Source organism: Homarus americanus, unplaced genomic scaffold, assembly GCF_018991925.1.
Source record: "Homarus americanus isolate GMGI-L3 unplaced genomic scaffold, GMGI_Hamer_2.0 scaffold60615, whole genome shotgun sequence".
NCBI lineage: Eukaryota > Metazoa > Arthropoda > Malacostraca > Decapoda > Nephropidae > Homarus > Homarus americanus.
Window position 1 is genome coordinate 841,667 of NW_024740045.1, and position 20,553 is coordinate 862,219.

Genomic DNA, 20,553 nt, shown 5'->3' on the forward strand with positions numbered 1-20,553 from the left:
CCATATCATAAGTGGTAGTAGCCATAGTTTATAATAGGATGTAGTGTAGTAATCACAAGTACCAATCAGACATGTGGAAGGAAAACAGCATTAGAGTGAGGGTCGTGAAGGGCAGAGCGAGGGAACAGCGACCCCAGAATCTACCATGATACAAAGGAGGGGAAATGGAGCCTTGGGGACCATTTCGGGACTTTAGAGGGGAGTTGGCGGCCCCTGAGAGTGATACAGAGTAAGAGAGGGGATGGGAGAGGGGATGGGGATAAGGGAGCCGCAGGCCATCTTCGTCATACTAAAAGGGGGAAGTGAGATGCCTGAAATCACTCCAAAATACGAGGTGGTGGTGAGAGCCCCTCCAAAATATGAGAGAGGAGTTGGTAGGCCGGTGAACACTCCAAAATATGAGAGGGGAGATGATCACCTTGGGGACTAGTCAAACATAGGAGAAGATTGAAGGGGTGAGGGTGAGTGAGAGATTCACACAGGGACCACTCCAGCATGTGGGAGGTCAACTGGGGGTCAACACAGTGCTTTGAATATTTTAAAGGGAAGGTTGGGGGTTGTAAGTCAATCTCAGTATGTGAAACAGGGAGGGGGAAGCTCTAGGCAACACTACAATGTATGAGGGAGGATTAGTGGCCCTAGTGATCAATAGTTAAACAAAGGAGATGGTCCCCGATGACCACAAGCATATAACAGAGAGTTGGGGCCCTGGCGACGACTAATACAAAGGTAGAGGCCCCAAAGACCTCTAACACAGGTAAGGGATATGGTTGGGACCCTGAAGAACACTCCTACAGGTAGTAAGTGAATAGTGTATGATGTAGGGGAGGGGCGGGGGGGTGTTTCTCCGACACACCACTCCAACATATGGGACCCTGAGATTCACTGTACAATATATAAAACAGAGGGGTGGCGCTGCTGCTGGTGGTATACTGGCTATCCAATTTCCATGCGAGTGTGGGAGCGGAGCAGCGGGCGAGCTTCCCCACGGGCTGCCTAACTTATTACCTCTGGCCCTGACAAGAATCTTCCGCCAGAGGCAAGGATTTTTACCCTCCCTGCTGCTATCTCTCGATCCTAACAAGGGGCACAGGTGTTCTCCTACCTGGCAATGCACACTTATAAGCAAACTTAAAAACAGACGAGATGACAGGAATGTGTGTTGACGTTTCACACACATACACTTACGAAGGTAACTTGGAGACACAGAGGCGGGAATATCACTTTGGCACACGTCAAACTCACTCATCAACAAGTCATATGAGGCGTGAGGGTAAAAACTGTGCTGGTGACGTTTCGTGTTCACAAATTAGACCCGGCAGTTACGTAGGCCGGGATATTCCCCCCACACTCGTTTCACACACACACACTTATTAACAAGATTTACAAAGCGTGAATGCAATGTTCAGCTGGTTCTCACTTCAAGAGCTTATAAACGAGAATTAAATGGTGTGCTGGCAGTGATGTTACGTTGACGCCAGCGAGACTCACGTATGAGCAAGATTTAAAAGTCATGATGGCTGGATACATGTGATAATCGCTGCGCACACACACACACACACACACACACACACACACACACACACACACACACACACACACACACACACCCACACACACTCACCACACACACACACACACACACACACACACACACACACTCAGAACTATGACTTTATTCAGCCGTGTGATGGAGAACAGTCAAATTGATCACACTTTTATTTTTCACCAGTTTTTTTTACCGCTCGTAGATATCACTTTTTTGTGTGTTAATTTTCAGGATCCGTTTATTTGCGCTGACAAATTTTATTAGCAATAAATTCGTGTGTTAATTAGTGGTACCAGTAGCCCGGAAAAGCGGCTGGTGGTGGTGGTGGTGGTGATAATGGTGGTGGTGGTGATAATGGTAGTGGTGGTGGTGGGGGTGGTGGTGGGGATAGTAGTGGTTGTAATGGTGGTGGTGAAGATTGTAACAGTGGTGGTGGTGGTGATGATGGTAGTGGTGGTGGAGGCTGTGGTAGTGATGGAGGTTATGGTGATGGTGGTGGCAGTGGTGGTGGTAGTGATAGTGCTGGTGGTGATAGCAGTGGTGGTAGATAATTACTAGTCTAAACACAATGCATATTCAACAATACACCCCAAAAAACTTTCCTTCGTATTATAAGTCTCTGTAAATGACAAGATAATTTTCGTTCTGGAACACTGGGATGAGAATTATATCAAGCGGTTTGTTGTGTGTAAACATCAAGCTTCACTTTACATAGCTATTCGTTGTTAAGCTAAGGTCAACATTTAGTGTACCGGGTGTAAACAGTGGTGAATGACGTGTAGTATATTATACAACCTGAATAATAGTGTTAATTAATTTATACACAGGTATGTTTTCCTTCATTAGTAAATCATTAACTAATTTAATATCCACCTGAGTTAGTGATTTGATGATATACTCACCTGTTAATAAAGAGTGTTGATTAGTTCCCGCGGGCAGGTATAAGATTGAGGTATGTCTTTTACCGATAAACAGAAAAGAGAAAAAAAATGTGAGGAAGGCAGTCAGAAACACCCGGGATATCCTCCATCACCGCCTCTGTTAATTAGCCAAGTTGTGGGAGACCGAACCTCTTGTGATTGGTTTACGCTCCACGTTATGTATATGTGAACACTTGTATGTATACTGACTGCATACTGACTGTATTTATGTACGTACCTCAGAGCTGGAACCTACAGTAATATATCTAGAGTGCGTGTGGTGGGGGGGGGGGGACATATTCGACGAATTGTTTTGTCATCATGAGAGTCGACGTGTAAATAAGTGAGATATTTACGTTTATGTTGAGTGTATTGAACGTAAAAAATATATATATTTCTATTCGCTGTGTAAATAGAAAATACCCAAATATAGAGAAATATTCTAAAAATCCTGTTAGTCGACGGAGAGTTTTCATAAAGTAACAAAAACCTAACCTAACCTAACCTAACCTAACCTAACCTAACCTAACCTAACCTAGCCTAACCTAACCTAACCTAACCTAACCTAACCTAACCTAACCTAACTTAACCTAACCTAACTTAACCTAATATAAAAATTCGATGGTTTATTTCTCTCAAGAACACCTGAAGAATGGGGATGGGGTGGGGTGGGGTGGAGTGGGGTGGGGTGGGGGTTGACTGATGTGGAGTGGGGAGCAGTTCTGCGACTCGGCATTCTCCCACAAAATGTTGATTACCATCCACTCCCTCCTGGCTCAGTTTAATCCAACCTCCCCTTATATAAAATGTCCTCCCTCCATCTTGTAGGTAATTCTTAATCATTAGCCGTAGAAAAAAATGGTTAATGTTCTCGCTGTGTTTGTCTGGATAGGGTCGTAGGGGAAGGTCGTATGTTACGGTCGTTGGTCAAGGTCGTTTGGTCACGGTTATTGGTATAAGTTCATTGATCGAGGTCGTAGTTCAAAGAAATTAGTGTAGTCGTATTTAAGGTACAATGAAATCTCTATTTAACGGTGTGTATGGAAAAGAAAGTCCGTTATAACGAGGACATGTCATATATGAAACTCCATCTAACGAACTTTATAGAGATCAAAGTCCCTTATATCGAGGGTCCATTGGATATGTAACCCCCCATCTAACGGATAATATATAGATTAAAGTTCGTTATATGGAGGTTTCACTCGTAATAAAAGTCCATTTTCACTGGTGTTCATTTTTGACAGATATTTGACCTATATTTCTAGAAAAGTGGATTGATTCTCAGCTCAGAGATAATCCACCAATTATTTTTCTTTTCACGCTAACCTTTCCAGTTCGAATACATGTTTTATTCTCGTGATAAACTGACCTTTAGAGTTTCATTTTCATTTTAATCATATCATTTTTATCCTCATTGTTTTACGTTCATCATTATACATCCATCATCCACTATCCATTATCCTACATCCAATATCCATTATTCGTCACCCTCCATCCACTAGACTTCACCTAACATCCATCATACGACATCCAACATCCATATCTTCTGTCCAATATCTTCCATCCTACACCCAACATCCACCATCCTACACCAACATCCACCACCCAACATCCACCACCCAACATCCATCATCCTACACCAACATCCACCACCCAACATCCATCATCCTACACCCAACATCCACCACCCAACATCCACCACCCAACATCCATCATCTTACACCAACATCCACCACCCAACATCCACCACCCAACATCCATCATCCTACGCCCAACTAGACGTCAAATTCTTATATGAAGAGATTAAACACAGCTTATGGGAGATTCCTTGTGCTTTCTTTCTTTCTTTCTTTCTTTCTTTCTTTCTTTTCTTTCTTTTCTTTCTTTTCTTTCTTTCTTTCTTTCTTTTTTCTTTCTTTTTCTTTCTTGTCTTTCTTTCTTTCTTTCTTTCTTTCTTTCTTCTTTCTTTCTTTCTTTCTTTCTTTCTTTCTTTCTTTCTTTCTTTCTTTCTTTCTGTCTTTCTTTCTTTCTTTCTTTCTTTCTTTCTTTCTTTCTTTCTTTCTTTCTTTCTTTCTTTCTTTCTTCTTCTATTTAGTACATCAACACACTTTCCGTAGTCAAAACATCTCAGGTCGTCGTAACTAAGCTATGGAAACTGAATAGGGAATTAAATCTAATGAATTAAGTCATTTTAACGGGTAAAGTCTTAACACCACGAAAGTCTTAAGTCTTAGTCTTTATACTTGAAAAAAATATTGATTAAGGTATATTTTTATTGTTTAAAGTCTAATTTTCGTTAAAGTCTCAGTAATTAAAGTATATATTTCCCATAATCACATACTCGTATTTCCCTGGTTGAATATTCGTAAACTTTGTATCGTAACTTGAGTATAATTTTCCACACAATGAAACCCTTTGTGGATAATATAACTTTATATAAAATTTGATATTGTCCTATCCATAACACCCTTGTCTCATACATGTATCAAAAAGACAGACATACAGACGGACATACAGTACACACACACACACACACACACACACACACACACTAGAAACCTTTACAAAACAGTGAATTGAAACCACTGACCTTCAACCAAATCTCGTGGTGGTTTCAGCTTATAATCTAAATTACCAACTGTCTTGCTTGCGTTTTTTTATTAATGCTAAGTCATAATTAATGCTGGGACAAAGATGGTAAAATTAGCCTTGTTATATGTAATGACCTGGGGGAGGGGTGGGGTGGGGGTGGTGGGAGGGTGGGGTGGGGTGTGGGTGGGAGGTGGGGGTGGGGTGGGGAGGGGGGAGGAAGGAGGCATTGTAAGGCACTTATGCACTAAAGTTTATAATAAATTATTTTGTCTCATAAATCCACAGCTTACGGATAGGAGGAGAGAGAGAGAGAGAGAGAGAGAGAGAGAGAGAGAGAGAGAGAGAGAGAGAGAGAGAGAGAGAGAGAGAGAGAGAGAGAGAGAGAGAGAGAGAGAGAGGATTAGGGGTGGGGTTAGGGGAGAATGGAGGAGAAAAAGTGAGAGAGAGAAAATGAAAGCGGAAGAGTGAAGTAGGGAGGAGTGGAGAAGGAAGGATGAAGAGGAAGGGAAGGAGGAAGAGAGAGAAGAGTAAGAAAGGAAGAGTGAAAGAGGAAAAGTAAGAGAGAAAGGGAGAGTAAATGAGGGAGAAAGAGCGAGTGAGGGAATGACAGACGGAGGGAGGTAGAAGAGTGAGTGAATGAGGGAGGAAGGGACAATGAATGAGGAAAGGAGGAAAATTTAATGAGGAAGGGAGAGTGAATGAAGGAGGAGGAAAGGAGAATGAGTGAGGGAGGGAGAGAAATGTATAGTGTAACGACTAATGTTTTGAGGAGGGAAAATAAAAACCTCTGTTGACGAGTTAGCGAGTTGTGTTGTGGTACTGTTGGTAATAATTAGAGAGAGAGAGAGAGAGAGAGAGAGAGAGAGAGAGAGAGAGAGAGAAATAAACGCATTCATCAGGTATTGCTATAGAAAAATTTTTAACAACGATAATTAATTAGGAGACTAATTTAGTGTAGGTATAATATCGTCAATAATAATTAAAAAAAAACTGAAACTGAATTGCCTTAGTTACGTCAACAGACAATGAATAAATATTTTTTCCACTGGTGTATTTTCATTTTTTTTCCGTCAAACAATCGATTAGATAAGGAAGGGGTTACCTCTTACAGATACACGATAACAGTTTTTTTTCTTCTGTTTGGTGCGTCCATCTTGTGCGGTTGCTATCTACAGAGGCTGTCTTGCTGCGTCCTGGAGAGTAAGGGGGATGGGGGTAGAGGTGGATGGTGGAGGGGGAGGGTGGGTGAGTGGGTTTGGGTGAATAGGAGGATAGGTGTGGCAGATCATGAGGGATAGGTGGGGTGAGAGAGGCGGAGGAGGGACGAGAGATGGATTGTTGTGTTGTGACAGGGTGAAGGATGAGTGAATCTGTACATGGATAAAGATGGATAATATCAGGGTGAAGGATTGAGAGGAACCAGGAAGAGTTAAGACAGGGAGAATGATGGATAAACCGAAGTATAAGAAACACTGATTAAATGAACACCCAAGTAAACATAGGTAAAGAAACTCCGACTGTGGCCTTCTGGTGTCTGATCACACCTTACCACTCACCGATCCAACCCAAGGAGGCGAGTATCAAGAGCCAGGACAGCTAAGGAGAGGATAACACCGAATTTAGTTAGCCACCAGGTGTAGGAAAACCCGACATACGGACCCGCTTCAGGAGTCAGCAGAGGCAGGGTACCAGGGGACGATTAAGTGGACCCGATACTGTAATACGTTCAGGAAGAGGGGAGAGAGAAGTCTGTGATGTTGATGTCATTACGAATAGGAAGAAGAAGAAGGAAGAAGGAGGAAAAGAAGGACAAGGAAGAGGAAGAAAGATTAGAAGAAAGAAGAAGAAAGAAGGAGAAGAAGAATGCGGAAGCAGAAGAAGAGGAAGAAGAAAGGGTAAGAATGAGAAGAAGGAGGCGGAAAGAGAAGAAGAAGGAGAAGAAAGGAGAAGTAGAAGGAAGAAGAAGAAGGAGAAGAAGAGGGAGACGAAGACGAAGAAGACTGTGGCTGGAGGTAATGAATGGAGGACGGGTGGGTGTAGAGGTGTAGGGTGAAGGGTGAGGGGTGCTAGGGAGGTCTCGTAGGGTGGGGAGGTGTCAAGGAGGTCTCGTAGGGTGGGGAGGTGTCAGGGAAGAGGTAGAAGAATAGAGAGAAGGGGTAACAGGGACGGGACTTGAAGATATAACTGAAGCAGAGGCGTGTGTATGGGGGGAGGGGGGGGAGAGGTGAAGGAGTAAGAGTGGGGATAGACTATTAACATGGACGAAGCGCCTCTAACGACATAATGGCCTCGTTCACTGGGGCTCTACCAAGATTTAATTAGTCCTGATTTTTCCCGTGTAATGTGTTATGGTGTCGTTACTTCACGCGGTCGAGATTAAATGCCTACCACAACTACTTTTATGTTGGTCTTCCTCTGCACCATCCAACTATCCACCCACCCATCCAACCATCCACCCACCCAACCATCCACCTACAACATCCATTCACCCATACTCTCACCAACCATCCACACTCAACATCCATTCACCTATACTCAACCACCCACCACATACACTCGCCCACATGCTACTAACCACGACACCCACTCGTCCACTCACTCACCCATTAATTCACCCACCCATATTCACTCACTCACCCATATTCACTCACTCTGTCTATATTAACACGAAAACATAAAAGCCATCTGTCTGTCTGTCCGTCCGTCTGTCCGTCTTATGCCAGCCACAACTATTCCCAGGAAAAATTTTGGTAGCTCGTGTTAGTTCCTCCATTGTTATGAATATATATGCCTGTGTAGCAACTGTGGTAGGCTAGGTTAGGTTAGGTTTATATCAAAGGACGATAGTGAAAGATTTTTACGATCTCTATGGAAGGTGAACAATTAGCAATTACAAGTTAGTTGTATCAAAGGGTTTGGAGAGGGGGGGGGTGAAGGCTGTCTATGTTCATTTACACTAAGTTTATACATACATACAAACATACATACAGTACATACATACATACATACATACATACATACATACATACACACACACACACACACACACACACACACACACACACACGATTCCTATATAACTCTTATAATTGGATACGTGCCCAGGAGCAATAGTTGTAAGTTATTGTGAAAGTGTAAAGTGTTTATCATGAAATGGTGTGTGGCAGTGACCTCCATGTAGTGAAGATTGTAGGAGCTAATTAATTAAGTGATGGTGTTTATTTCATTATGTTTTTCTCTCTCTCTCTCTCTCTCTCTCTCTCTCTCTCTCTCTCATACACACAGGAAAACAGTTCATCAATGACAAGCAGTTCATCTTTTCACATAATCCATCGTCCATCGGGGTAGATCACCTCAATGTGGTTCATCTTGACAAATTCGTCCTGAGACTTGGCCAAAATCCTGTCGTCTCAGAGTGTGTTTTCTGTCGTCATGAAAGCCATAAGTTCCTTCACTCTCCCATTCCCTGGTTTGATTAGATTAAAGTTGAGCCTAAGTTCGGACTTTTCCTGATAGCTTTCATTACTAAATTCCTGTCCAAAGTTTGAAAGTGCCTCGCGAAATGGTGCAATGAAACTTTTGGGGAGAGTGTGTTGGTGATATGTTACTTCCTTGGCCTCGGGGTTATTATTATTTTTTTTTTCAATAGTAAATCCTTAAGTAATGTAAGGAAGGATTAAGGTCATAGGTGTTTCTTGTTTAATAACCAGGTAGCTCACAGTTAACACCAAGCAGTTCAAAGTTAACACCAGGAAGCTCACAATTAACACCAGGTAGCTCACAGTTAACTCAAGGTAGATCACAGTTAACACCAGGTAGCTCACAGTTAACTCAAGGTAGATCACAGTTAACACCAGGTAGGTCATAGGTAAGACCAGGTAGCTCACAATTAACACCAGGTAGGTCACAGGTAAGACCATGTAGCTTTCCCCCAATTGTGAATGTACTTGACTTTAGAGAAGTAATGGCTTACCTCTGCAACACTGACACCCACCTAAAACAGAGTCTATATCCCCAACTTGAGCATCGTTAAGACCCTCTAGACTTGAGTTTCGATAACGATCTAAGTTGTAATATAATCTGGCAATAATATCGACAATAAAACATTAAAAAAAATAAAATACTGCGGAGGAAATTTAATCTAATGGTATAACTTTTATGATTTCCGATTTCCAGCCGTAGAAAATTCTTTTAAGAAATATGTGAGGAGGAAGGGGAAGAAGGGAAGAGACCCCTCCCTTCCTTATACACCAGTAATGGGAAACTGACCTAAAACTAAAGCGATTTGTTGTCTGATGTCGTCCACACCAGAACTTGTAACACACCTGGGTAGGGTTCAGTCTCATTAAGGGGCCACCTGTGTCATCTTCAGCATTATAGGAACAAAGGGTAAAAAGTAAATCGTTCTCCAATCATCGTATCACTGTAAAAAATATTGTACTCCAGTCAACAATCTTAGCACTGTAAACAAAATTGTACTCCAAAAAGTATCGTACCACTGTAAAAATATCGTACTCCAAGCAGTCAACTATCGTATAACTGAGAAAGTATACATGTATTTATTCAGCTTTCCTTCTTCGTGTGAGCATCACTTGATGGCTCTCAGCGAAGTCTGCAAATCCCCATTGAGGAGTTATAACGGCGCTCGAGGCTGTGTTGGAGGAGCACCTGTGTTGAAGGAGCACCTCACGTGTGTTTGACCATTTATCTCACGGTGACACTAAACAAACAGTGTCTTGAGTTCTTTATCTTTGAAGGACATATTAAAAGGTACCGGAGTCTTGGATGGATAATAATTAGATTTATTTTATCTCCCTAAGCAAACTTTAACCATTAGAGATACAAAACTATATATGATTTTAATTTTGATGAGGTATTTACCCATAGGTTTATATATTACGTTGTGGAGATTTAGTTACCGTATTGCCGTAAAGAAATATAGTGAGATGATATGTATATAGACATAAGGGAAAGTTATCATAGATGTAAAGTAAGTCTGGTATTTAATTCTCAACTGTGGCGACCAAATTTTGGGATTTTTTTCTTTGTACCATTTTACATTTCAAGCTACTTATTTTATCAGAGAATTTCCCGCTCGTGTATCTTTTTTTTTTTTTTTTAATCTTTCGACTTTTCATCTGCGTTTGTTGAAATTTACCCTTTTTTTTTTTGCTGAAACATCGCTTGGAAAATGAATTAAACATTGAAAAAAATAAAGGCAAAAGTTAAAAGATGTGGAAATATTTGCAGCAGATGTAAGAGACACGAGGAAATGAACCTAAAGTATTAGACACGACTTAAATCACCAGAGAAAGATCGTTCTGTCTATCTCTTGTAGATTCATTGATTTCCGAGTCCGAATTTCTCAACAGTTAGATAAGATTATTTAAGAAGTTAATCAATGTGAACCAATGCTTTCCAATCAGCTGGTGTTTGTATGACTCATGTGTCGGTGTTTGGAGAGCAGCGGAGAGTGGGAGAGGGAGGTAGAGGGGATGGAGGGGGAGTGGGAGAGGGAGGTAGAGGGGATGGAAGGGGAGTGGGAGAGGGAGGTAGAGGGGATGGAGGGGGGAGTGGGAGAGGGAGGTAGAGGGGATGGAGGGGGAGTGGGAGAGGGATTGAGAGTGGAACGGTGGGCAACCCAGAGCCGGAAGACTATAGTTGACATTCATTAGTCTGATCCGCTTGAGCATCTTGACGACTTCCGCAGCTCCTGAACTCTTGTACCCGTGTTGGATCAGGGCTGAGCTCTCACCTTCCGCCTAAGGAGTCTGTTTTCGGTAGCATCCGGCTCAGAGTTCCATCGCCTCCTGACCCCCTTAATCCCCCCTTTTTACCCCCTTCCCCCTTCCCTTACTACCTCCCTCCCCCTCTCCTTCCCCCTTTCCCCTCCCCTTTTACCTCCCCTTCCCCCTTACTATCGGCTGATGTCTGAAAGTGAACGGAATGTATTGTAGCTTGTCTCAGCTTGGTATCAGTCCATTGTGCTACAGTGTTTGCGTCTTGCTGTTGCATAGTTGTTAACCTCTGTTGTTGTCATGTTGTTGATCCACCTTGTATGAGTTGTCGCTGTGTTATCAGAAGATGGATGGCCTGACTAAGCTGTTGTCACCATCACCGTCAACAAGCTTCACCATCAACACCATTACAACTCACCACCATCACACCTCACCATCAACACCATCATAACTCACCATCAACATCAACCATACAGCGTCAGGTCACGACCATCAGGAACCAGTTGACCTTAACACCACCACCATCTGGCCTCATCATCAACACCAGCTGGCCACACAAAGCCAAGGGTGACAGCCGGGCCACATTCCACCACCAAAATGCCAATAATTAGGAAGAGTTACGCTGCCACAACTCGTCACGGCCGACAGCGGTGTTCACGCGCCAAATTACCAACAGATTATGTGGGGGTTATAAGGTAGCTCCCGTGTCTATAACAGAGGCCAGTGGGTTAAACTCTTCCTTAGTATAGACGGTACTACGCCTCCTTTACTGTTGTTGATACCACGCCCCTACAGCACCACGCCTACTTTACTGTTGTTGATACCACGCCCCTACAGCACCACGCCTCCTTTACTGTTGTTGATAACAGCCCCTACAGCACCACGCCCCTACAGCACCACGCCCCTACAGCACCACGCCTCCTTACTGTTGTTGATACCACGCCCCTACAGCACCACGCCCTACAGTACCACGCCTCCTTTACTGTTGTTGATACCACGCCCTACAGCACCACGCCCTACAGTACCACGCCCTTTACTGTTGTTGATACCACGCCCCACAGCACCACGCCCCCACAGCACCACGCCTCCTTTACTGTTGTTGATACCACGCCCCTACCACGCCCCTACAGCACCACGCCCCTACAGCACCACGCCCTACAGCACCACGCCTCCTTTACTGTTGTTGATACCACGCCCCTGGCACCACGCCCCTACAGCACCACGCCCCGCACCACGCCCCCACAGTACTACGCCTCCTTTACTGTTGTTGATACCACGCCCCAGCACCACGCCCCTACAGTACCACGCCTCCTTTACTGTTGTTGATACCACGCCCCTACAGCACCACGCCCCTACAGTACCACGCCCCTCCTTTACTGTTGTTGATACCACGCCCCTACAGCACCACGCCCCTACAGTACCACGCCTCCTTTACTGTTGTAGATACCACGCCCTACAGCACCACGCCCCTACAGTACCACGCCTCCTTTACTGTTGTTGATACCACGCCCCTACAGCACCACGCCCTACAGTACCACGCCTCCTTTACTGTTGTTGATACCACGCCCTACAGCACCACGACCCTTACAGTACCACGCCTCCTTTACTGTTGTTGATACCACGCCCCACAGCACCACGCCCCTACAGTACCACGCCTCCTTTACTGTTGTAGATACCACGCCCTACAGCACCACGCCCCTACAGCACCACGCCCCTACAGTACTACGCCTCCTTTACTGTTGTTGATACCACACCCTACAGCACCACGCCCCTACAGCACCACGCCCCTACACGCCCCCTTACTGTTGTTGATACCCCCCTACAGCACCACGCCCCACGACCCACGACCCTACAGTACTACGCCTCCTTTACTGTTGTTGATACCACGCCCCTACAGCACCACGCCCCTACAGTACCACGCCTCCTTTACTGTTGTTGATACCACGCCCCTACAGCACCACGCCCCTACAGTACCACGCCTCCTTTACTGTTGTTGATACCACGCCCTACAGCACCACGCCCTACAGTACCACGCCTCCTTTACTGTTGTTGATACCCGCCCCTACAGCACCACCCTACAGCACCACGCCTCCTTTACTGTTGTTGATACCACGCCCTACAGCACCACGCCCCTACAGTACCACGCCTCCTTTACTGTTGTTGATACCACGCCCTACAGCACCACGACCCTACAGTACCACGCCTCCTTTACTGTTGTTGATACCACGCCCTACAGCACCACGCCCCTACAGCACCACGCCTCCTTTACTGTTGTTGATACCACGCCCCTACAGCACCACGCCCCTACAGTACCACGCCTCCTTTACTGTTGTTGATACCACGCCCCTACAGCACCACGCACGTACCACGCCTCCTTTACTGTTGTTGATACCACGCCCCCACAGCACCACGCCCTACAGTACCACGCCTCCTTTACTGTTGTAGATACCACGCCCCCACCACGCCCCTACAGCACCACGCCCCTACAGTACTACGCCTCCTTTACTGTTGTTGATACCACGCCCCTACAGCACCACCTACAGCACCACGCCTACAGTACCACGCCTCCTTTACTGTTGTTGATACCACGCCCCACAGCACCACAGCACCACGACCCACAGTACTACCACGCCTCCTTTACTGTTGTTGATACCACGCCCCTACAGCACCACGCCCTACAGTACCACGCCTCCTTTACTGTTGTTGATACCACGCCCCCTACAGCACCGCCCCTACAGTACCACGCCTCCTTTACTGTTGTTGATACCACGCCCCACAGCACCACGCCCTACAGTACCACGCCTCCTTTACTGTTGTTGATACCACGCCCCTACAGCACCACGACCCTACAGTACCACGCCTCCTTTACTGTTACAGCACCACGACCCTACAGTACCACGCCCTACTGTTGTTGATACCACGCCCCTACAGCACTACGCCCCTACAGCACCACGCCCCTACAGCACCACGCCTCCTTACTGTTGTTGATACCACACCTGTTGATACCACGCCTACCTCACTGTTGTTGTTACCACGCCCCTACAACACCACGCTCCCTACAGCACCACGCCTGTTGATACCACGCCTACCTCACTGTTGTTGTTACCACGCCTCTTCAATGACTTAATATACCCTATTTACTAGACCGATTAAATGTATTCAAGAGGTTACCATCACAGTCAAGGGGTTAAGAGCTCTGGTTGGGAGGCTGTCAATACTCCACAGATCAACATTTACACAGATGTTTATAATTTTTGAGGTGAGCGTTGGAACACACCACGATTTAATGAGCCACTTTTTTGCACATTGTATTTCGTGTTAGCTCACATCAGAGGTCGTTAAATATGTGCCACAACCCATTAAAAATAATGAACAGGAAACAATGTTCCTGTGTGTGTGTGTGTGTGTGTGTGTGTGTGTGTGTGTGTGTGTGTGTGTGTGTGTGTGTGTGCGTGTGCGCGTGTGTGAACCTAACCTAACCTAACCAAACCAAGCATCGTGGATGACGTTTGGTGTAATGTAAACTCTGAACTTTTTATTTTTATCACAGGTCAAAGGTCATGGTCATTGAAACTTTAGAAATCACATTTTTCAAGATAACTGTTTGTGGAACTCGTTGCATCAATCACCGTGAAGAAGAGCACATTAAAACTGTCCTTTCCATTTAGAGACACCTTGGGGCGCCACTTGAAGAAAATAGGTCAAAGGTCAAGCTCACAGTGACCCCCAAAATATACAAATAACTATTCTAGAATATGTTGTGGAGGCTCTTTGTATGACCTAACATAGTGTACTTTCACAAAAAGGTGTGCCACAAGCCCACTGGTGGTTTCCCATTACCGAGGCAATAGAGTGGCTGGGGCGAGGTGCCTTCGTGTGTGATTGCCTTGTTTGCTATGTATTGATGTGTGTCAATATTTTACTGTGAGGTAAAATATGAAAATATTTTTGTCATGCAGAAAACCTTGTCAGTATTTCACTCTGTATTGAATAGGTCAATATTTAACCATTCGGAAAGGATGGCGTTATTTAAGTATGTAGAAAAATATGATATTATTCTATTATACAATGACTTATGGCCAAATATTGTTTTGAAAGGATCGTGAATTTATTTGTCACGCGGAGAAGTATGGTAATAGTGTGGTCTATGCGTAGGAATATTGTTCAACGAGCAAGAGAGTGATAAGTAGTTGTTGACGAAGAGGTGGAGGTATTTCTTTCACTAGAGAGTAAGATGTATTGATGTGTGTGGTGTTATTAACGTAGAGTAATATGCTCTGTGGGATAAATTACAAGAACATGATCTTTACCTGACAAACAAACGCGCTTTGCCATCCTGTTGTGTGTACTATGACAGGGCAATACGTCACCAGGTGGAAGAGTAAAGCATAACGTACCGTGTTTGTTTACTACGGACAATACACTACATCACGGAGCGAAAGAGAAAGCTATCTTACCTTGTTTGTGGGGACTTCGACAACACACTACATCACTAGACAGGTCACCTCACCTCGTGTCGTGTGTAGTAAGACGAGAAAATTGTCTTTACTTTTGAGAGAACATGATTGAGGAACATATTAGAAGTGTCAAGATGTCACCGGGTGCCCCATATAGTGTGTCGACAAGAGCGTCTTACTTGATAGAAATGTTACCAGAGACACGAGCTTCCCAGCACGTCCTAGCAACCCAATGTGGACTTTAGCACGCCTCAGCACACTCCAGCACGCCTCAGCACACTCCATCACACTCCCATCACATCCCCATCACAGCCCCATCACAGCCCAGCTCCCCCAAAACGCTCCAGTACCAGCCTTCCCCATACACAAGCGCTCCAGCATGGCTACCAAGTGGCAGATGAACGTATGAAACACTTTCCATTGCTGACCAGCTCGTAATGACAACAGTGATAGCTATGAATGACGGGCAGTTGTGTGGAGCAAAATTCTGACTCTAACAGGTGGAATCAGAGTATCAGTCACACTTCAAATGCATTAAAACACATCACAAATTTCAATCGGAAACTCAAATGTGATTTAACCAGTTCCAGTGTCATCCCAGCAAAAGCTAAAACCTTCCCAACGTACCCTCGCACACCTAATACACCCTAACACACCACAACACATCCAAACACACCATAACGCACCCTAACACACCTCCAACACACCCCAACACTTCCTAACACATCCTAACACACCCCAATACACCCAAAACACTCCAACACCATCACACCACCAACACGCCAGTATAAGTTGAAATATTGCAGCCCGTATCACTAACAAGAGTACCACGCTTTATCTGTATCACCTTGTTTATTGTCATAGAGCCATACCACACCGTGCATGTATCGTCAGGGAGTATGTTGTGACAGATATGTAGACTCACGTGATTATACTATGACTGAAGACTAATATGATAATAACCACGCAACGAAGAATTCAGAATAATTAATGAAAACTGATTGATTATTTAACGAGAACTGCTATGACAGTATTTTAACAACATGAGACCAATAGCTATAATTATATTTACTCCAAGAACACAACCTAATAACAACATACCAACAACACGTCACATCATAAGAGATATATAGTCATGTTTACCCAAGAGGGATTTAATGATATAACTCACACAAACATAGATTACATAACTTATACTAACAGTGTATCAACAATAGGTCAGATTAGAGCCAGCAAACACAACAACAACAACAACAAGCATAAAGGTACACACGCTAGCTCGCCTTATTGTGTTCGTGTAATAAGCTTCGCTCCTTCAAGAAAGCTTGGCAATAAATGTGTTTTCAATCAACAATATTGCAGGTTGCTGGGGCCGGGAGTGTGGCGAGAGCAGGTTGCATTAATCTGCTTTGTTCATATTGAAGTTTCATAAGGCAGGGGTCTCCAGTGTTTGTTATAGAGCCCGGCTGTACCCAGGTAAAAAAGAAATGTTTGTTATGCATATAGTTATATACAGAGAGCAACGAACTCCGTGGATACAGGGCTCGCTTCCTGTCTTTGAGGTTAGTTAAGTAGCGCCTTGGGATTTCAGCAGCTACATTTAATTACATTTGAGGAAGAGAAGGCGTCTAGGTTCAGGACACATTGCCTTCTTGTTTACCGAAGAGATTAATCTACCTTGTGTTGTATCGGTACCGCTCCTAATATCGCCCTACACCTATTGGTACACATTGTCACATATTTCAGAGTATATAAGAGATGAGCTGAAGAACATGGCAGGAAGATAGGAAGAGGAGGGATAGAGGAAGTGGTGAAGGAAGGGGTGATGGTAAGGGGTACGAAGGAAGGGATAGTGATAGTGAATGAAGGGATTGGATGAAGGGAAGGGTAGTGGTTGATTGGAAATGATGATGGTACTGGGTGAAGGGAGAGAGTGAAGGGAGGAGTTGAAGGAAGGACTGATGATAATATTACGGGAGAGGGAGGGAGAGTGGTGAGAGAGGGAGGGAGAGTAAAGGTGATGAAGCATGAGGGTGGAGGTAGGATAAGTGGAGAGAGAGAGAGACCATTGATTATAACTGCTGGCCCGGCAAGTTATTTTCAGAATCTGAGAATTTTTAGTCTTAAATGTGGAAGTAAATGAGGTGGTGAGAATTATTACCCGGGTGGTGAGCGGTGTTTGCGTGTGTGTGTGTGTGTGTGTGTGCGTGTGTGCGTGCGTGCGTGTGCGTGCGTGTGCGTGTTCGAGATTATTGTCCCTTAGAACACCATCCCTTAACGCCATACTGCTTAATCATTAATTCCTCCTCACTATCCAACCCTCAACTCCTCACTATCCAACCCTCAACTCCTCACTATCCAACCCTCAACTCCTCACTATCCAACCCTCAACTCATCACTAGCCACTCCTCAACTCCTCACTATCAACCCTCAACTCCTCACTATAACCCTCAACTCATCACTATCCAACCCTCAACTCATCACTATCAGCCACACCTCAACTCCTCCTGTAACCCTCAACTCTACTATCAACCCTCAACATCTAGCCACTCCTCAACTCCTCACTATCCAACCCTCAACTCCTCACTATCCAACCCTCAACTCCTCACTAGCCACTCCTCAACTTCTCACTAGCCACTCCTCAACTCCTCACTATCCAACCCTCAACTCCTCACTATCCAACCCTCAACTCCTCACTAGCCACTCCTCAACTCCTCACTATCCAGCCCTCAACTCCTCACTAGCCACTCCTCAACTCCTCACTATCCAGCCTTCAACATATCCTCACGTCCCTAATACCTCACTGGCATCTCTTTAACGCCTCATTACCATCTCCCTATTACGAAGCCTTAATCCTCAAGTAGGACAAATCGCATCCTGAAAATCGATAATTGAGATCCTGAGAGGGATGCTAATTGTAACTTCCCTTGAGCATAATGAGTTAGATGGAAGACCTCGGTTTGGTTGCTGGAGATCTGATGGAAACTCAGTGAGATTCCTTAGATGAACTGAAATAAACTAAACTGAACTGAACTGAAGTGAACTGAACTCTCTTTGCAACCAAGTCTGAACCTGAACTGAACTGAACTGAACTGAACTGAACTGAACTGAACTGAACTGAACTGAACTGAACTGAACTGAACTTAACTTAACTTAACTTAACTTAACTCCCTTTATCACCAAGTCTAAACTGAACGACATTTGAGAAGTGTGATGAGACCTAAGCTAACCTAAGCTAACCCAACTTAAAACACAATTTCTTTAGCTCCTTTGTGGGCGATAACTTTTGTATTTTACTCAAACGATTTGATCCTTCCCAGGTGACTCTGATACCTGGTACCTTGTGACTACCTGGATTCATCCCCTTGAGCTAAGACTGATGTCCTCAAGTGTGCCGAGTCAATCTGTTGAGTGCGATCGCTATAAGATAATTGTGTGTGTGTGTGTGTGTGTGTGTGTGTGTGTGTGTGTGTGTGTGTGTGTGTGTGTGTGTGTTGCAAGAGGATGATAACTTATACTCAATACGGTTTATGTATGTATGTATGTATGTATGTATGTATGTATGTCTGTCTGTCTGTCTGTCTGTCTGTCTGTGATGATAAATATACGTAAATTAAAAAAAACCCACAAATGATGAGTAAAAGCCCCACCTAAAGTAGTATTATGTAACACATGAAAAACTCATTTATATAAGTCTTTAAGCTGCCATGATATAAGTCTTCAAGCTGCCCATGTCATAAGACTCTTCAGAAGTATGATAAATATACACCTTGAGTCTGACTTCTAACACCTCCATATCGTAAATCACCATAAATCACCATAAATCACCATAAATCACCACCTTAATTATGCTAGGTTCTCTCCCTTAGCCCCCTTGAGTCTTATAAATCATCAACTAGTGGGAAACAGTTAATCCCAGGAGTATGATAGCATTTTGAGGAGCATAGGAGTTTCTTAATTTAACCTAACCTAACCTGACGCGAATGAGGACAACTGTTTCTCAACCTCGATATAATACGTTTCACGTTATTTAGCCTATAGTCCGTTAGATGGAGAGGAGATTTCATATATAAAGGACTCTTGATATAACGGGACTTTTATTACAATATAGTTCGTAAGATGGAGGTTGTATATATAACGGACTCTCGATAATAACGGACTTTCATCACTATATAGTTCGTTAGATTGAGGTTTTATATCTAACAGACCTCTGATATAACGGACTTTCTTCCTCATATAGTCCCTTAAATAGAGGTTTAACTACACTGTAATTTCCTCCCTTGTAACTGGTGATCAGAGGGAGTGTAAAGAGATAGAGTCGAGTCTCGCTAGAATTTCACTGTCATTTTGGTTGTTGTCTTGGCCGTCACTGTTTAAAGAAGACAGTTAACAACCATTACTTCATAGTTTAATGGTAAGTGATTATTTTAGATGCTTACTCACAACAGCATTTAACTGGGAGAATATTCATCACACAAACCTTAGAAGACTCGTATCCCAGTACCGTGAGTAGAGCTTCCTGAGGTGATGTGGCACTTCCTCTAGTGTATACCAGCCAAGGGAGGGTCGGGGACGGATAATATTCCCACGAGTGAACGTCCGGTGTTACAGGAAGACTGGTGGCTGGGTGTACGTGTTACAGGAAGACCGGTGGCTGGGTGTACGTGTTACAGGAAGACCGGTGGCTGGGTGTACGTGTTACAGGAAGACCGGTGGCTGGGTGTACGTGTTACAGGAAGGCTGGGAGCTGGGTGTACGTGTTACAGGAAGACCGGTGGCTGGGTGTACGTGTTACAGGAAGACCGGTGGCTGGGTGTACGTGTTACAGGAAGACCGGGGGCTGGAGTGTGTGCAGTGTTACAGGAAGACCGGTGGCTGGGTGTGTACGTGTTACAGGAAGACCGGTACAGGTGTACGTGTTACCTTGGAAGACCGAGGCTGGGTGTACGTGTTACAGAGGACTGGTGGCTGGGTGTGCACGTGTTACACAGGAAGACCGGGGGCTGGGTGGCACGTGTTACAGGAAGACCGGTGGCTGGGTGTACGTGTTACAGGAAGACTGGTGGCTGGGTGTACATTACAGGAAGACCAGGGGCTGGGTGTACGTGTTACCTGCCAGGAAGACCGGGGGGCTGGGTGTACGTGTTATAGGAAGAAGACCGGTGGCTGGGTGTACGTGTTACAGGAAGACCGGTGGCTGGGTGTACGTGTTACAGAGACCGGTGGCTGGGTATACATTTTGCGTGTTACAGGAAGACCGGTGGCTGGGTGTACGTGTTACAGGAAGACCGGTGGCT

At 44.6% G+C, this 20,553-nt stretch overlaps 1 protein-coding gene across 1 annotated transcript in view; it reads right to left on the reverse strand.

Annotated features, from left to right (window-relative positions):
* The window catches only part of LOC121875058 (zwei Ig domain protein zig-8-like), a 96,394-nt gene that overhangs the window by 11,286 nt on the left and 64,555 nt on the right, over positions 1–20,553 (reverse strand). The gene's annotated exons all lie outside the window — the stretch shown is intronic.